Genomic DNA, 4,312 nt, shown 5'->3' with positions numbered 1-4,312 from the left:
AAATGTTCTGGACTGCGTTTCACAAAAGCATCAGTGGTTTCTTATGATAATTTTGGGGAAAGCAGCCCTGTGATATGTCCATCCCTAATGTCCTTTGAGGGCATTGGTACATAGGTCCGATATTTAGCAATTTCAAAAAGCAAACAAAAGTAAAGCTCTGAGAAATTAGCTCATGGCTTTTGTTTAACGATGACATTCCACCTGGTCATTCATTGACTTGGTTACGGTTATCAAGTTTATGGTATGTAATCAATATAAACCTGCCTGAGCTCTGGGCGTAATCTGAATTCAAGTGCTATCAGCCAGAAATAGTTCTTCACTGGTTCTTTGTTGAAGTGAAGGTGCTGGAAATAACCATTAAACAACATTTGTAATGACTTGACTGTATATTGATCATGTTATTTGCCAGTTTCACAACCCTCATGTTGTGTTCTGGACATTTTGACCCACAGAGTATTTTCGTTTCCCCAAAAATACTAGTTTTTAAATAAAATTTAATAAACCTACTGACTTAGAATAAAATCTGATCATTTTTGTACATTTACTGGGATTTTTTTTCCCCCACCTTGTGTTACACTTGTCATAAATGACCGGCCTACAAAAATTGCTTATACATTTCTCATCTTGTATTCAGTCTTTTTTGCCAACTTGCTTTCTTTCAATTAGCACAGGTTTTGTATGTATGTTTGGAACTGATTGATTGTAGGCCTCACTGATCTAAGCTTACGCACCTCAGTTTTGAGTGAAAACTGGCAAAATTATCCATAAGTAATACTCAAAAATGAAATGCATAAGCTGAGATCAGTGAGAGGGAGATCAAAGATAGATGTTACAGAAGGTGACCTCAGTCTCGCTTTCATGACAGATCAAGGACAAGATCGGACAATTAAAAGGGAGGCTCCCTTTAGACATTCTTTTGTGTTATTGAAAAATATAATGCAAGAACTGGAAGGCCAAATGGAAAATATTATTAATGATGCAAAATCTAAGTGCTAACGAGACTTGCATAAATCGTCCCGTGGTATAAAAATATGAATATGAATCACAAACCACAAAACATGTTTATTACTGATGTGTTTGGATTGAGCTGCCCGTCAGAAAAGGAAGTTCAGTCCAATGATTTGTGGGTTCCTGGATCCTTAATGCTTTTTTGCTGTGTTTTCATTGAGTCAGACACATCCCATCATGAACACACTCTTCTTTTACAGTTTCAGCCCTGTGATATGTCCATCCCTAATGTCCTTTGAGGGCATTGGTACATAGGTCCGATATTTAGCAATTTCAAAAAGCAAACAAAAGTAAAGCTCTGAGAAATTAGCTCATGGCTTTTGTTTAACGATGACATTCCACCTGGTCATTCATTGACTTGGTTACGGTTATCAAGTTTATGGTATGTAATCAATATAAACCTGCCTGAGCTCTGGGCGTAATCTGAATTCAAGTGCTATCAGCCAGAAATAGTTCTTCACTGGTTCTTTGTTGAAGTGAAGGTGCTGGAAATAACCATTAAACAACATTTGTAATGACTTGACTGTATATTGATCATGTTATTTGCCAGTTTCACAACCCTCATGTTGTGTTCTGGACATTTTGACCCACAGAGTATTTTCGTTTCCCCAAAAATACTAGTTACTGGAATCCCATTGGACTAAAACCTACTGACTTAGAATAAAATCTGATCATTTTTGTACATTTACTGGGATTTTTTTTCCCCCACCTTGTGTTACACTTGTCATAAATGACCGGCCTACAAAAATTGCTTATACATTTCTCATCTTGTATTCAGTCTTTTTTGCCAACTTGCTTTCTTTCAATTAGCACAGGTTTTGTATGTATGTTTGGAACTGATTGATTGTAGGCCTCACTGATCTAAGCTTACGCACCTCAGTTTTGAGTGAAAACTGGCAAAATTATCCATAAGTAATACTCAAAAATGAAATGCATAAGCTGAGATCAGTGAGAGGGAGATCAAAGATAGATGTTACAGAAGGTGACCTCAGTCTCGCTTTCATGACAGATCAAGGACAAGATCGGACAATTAAAAGGGAGGCTCCCTTTAGACATTCTTTTGTGTTATTGAAAAATATAATGCAAGAACTGGAAGGCCAAATGGAAAATATTATTAATGATGCAAAATCTAAGTGCTAACGAGACTTGCATAAATCGTCCCGTGGTATAAAAATATGAATATGAATCACAAACCACAAAACATGTTTATTACTGATGTGTTTGGATTGAGCTGCCCGTCAGAAAAGGAAGTTCAGTCCAATGATTTGTGGGTTCCTGGATCCTTAATGCTTTTTTGCTGTGTTTTCATTGAGTCAGACACATCCCATCATGAACACACTCTTCTTTTACAGTTTCAAGGGCAAAGATTAGCCTGAATTAGCTTCTCTCAATCCACTTTTACCAACTGTGGCTTAATCCCACCGCCTGCTAAAACTATAGCTGTGTTTCTAGTGTTTCATCAACACATGAACTTAATATACTCACCTGTAGCTTGTTAATGTCATGCCCTACACCAGTCGTTCAGCTACAACAGAACCACAAACGCAGTTAATAGAGAACCAACTAGATACATTAGAAATATACCAGGCTTCATTAAACATCAGCTCCTCTTTCAACTCAAGCAACTGTCTCAAAAAAAGCAACGGAGCGAAGCAAGGATGACAGATTTCAGATCAGGTATTCATAGGGGTTCCTGCATCAACTGCCACTGAGACGGATGGGAAAGATCTTGGTTTGAAGCCAAGTCCTGTTCCTTTAGTCCATGAGCCCAATAGGGACATCTAGAGGAGAAGAAATGCCAAATTGAAAGCAGTTAGCATGAAGAATATCTCAGCAAATCATTGTTTAAAAATATTATGTTAGAAATTTCCAGTGGAGATCATCGGCTTAATACTATGTTGATCGATTGATTTGTTTGTTTATTTATTTTTTGTTACCTTTGTTTACCTATTTTTTTACCTAAACTTCAAAAATATTCAAAGTAGGCTTATAGTTCTAAAATATTCATCATTAAAAAATATTAATAATAACAATTTCACCTGGAATATAATTTATTTTTATATTTAATAAAATTTTTATTATAATATTTTATTAATTGTATTAATTTATTAATATTTCAAATTATATTAAGCAGTGATTTCTTAATGAATTTATCTTGAATATGATTTTAACTTTTTTACCTGTTTAAACAGTTTTAGAGAAGAAATCTGCCTAAATATACTTGAATGAATTCAGATTTGATGTCTTAATATATCTTGAAGTATTGTTTCAAACAAATGTAAGATATTTTAACTGGACATTTAGACAAAAACCCTCATTAAGTTTTTGTGGTGCACTAACATTTGACAAACACAAAATGTTAAAAAAATTTCAAATCCACATTTTGAACAGTAAATATTGTTTTGCCATTTAAAATCAAATAAAACAGCAATATATTTTACAGTAGAAATATTGGATATTTAAAGTGTAAAACTTTGTAGGTCTTGCCAAATTTTTAACAAAGTAAATACACAACATTTCAGGTTTATTATGACATAACTAACCCAAACATTACATTATAAAGAGATGCCTTGTTTTGATTAGATCATTTGACCAATTCAGATCTTTGTCAGGACATTGTGTTGTTGCCATGAGGTAAAACTGAACTACAGACCGCTGAAGGGTGCAGGGATATTCAGGGCGGGACGGGCAGCTGCTGAAATCATGGAGGCCCGGCTGTAGTTCCCTAGAGAGACTATTAATTAAAAGGCTTCTAGAAATTCTAGAAACAGTATTTGTAGGCATATAAACTTTTTAATAAAAAAAATTTTGGACAAAGGATATTGCCCTTTTTGCTTTCCTATATGATTAGGAAAAATGTCAAATTAATTTGAGATATATGTGAACAGTTTGTATCTTTATTAAAAATGAATGTATGAATACATTTATTTATTTAATGTTTAGTATTATGTATTTATTATTACAAACTTATTATATATGTAATTAATTTACAATAATAACATTACACACACACACATATATATATATATACATATATATATATATATATAATTTGAGATATATGTGAACAGTTTGTATCTTTATTAAAAATTAATGTATGAATACATTTATTTATTTAATGTTTAGTATTATGTATTTATTATTACAAACTTATTATATATGAAATTAATTTACAATAATAACATTACACACACACACACACACATATATATATACATATACATATACATATACATATACATATACATATACATATATATATATATACACACATATATATATACATATACATACATACATACAT

Source organism: Sinocyclocheilus grahami, unplaced genomic scaffold (assembly GCF_001515645.1).
Source record: "Sinocyclocheilus grahami isolate Dianchi unplaced genomic scaffold, SAMN03320097.WGS_v1.1 scaffold389.1, whole genome shotgun sequence".
NCBI lineage: Eukaryota > Metazoa > Chordata > Actinopteri > Cypriniformes > Cyprinidae > Sinocyclocheilus > Sinocyclocheilus grahami.
This window is presented reverse-complemented; position numbering follows the sequence as displayed.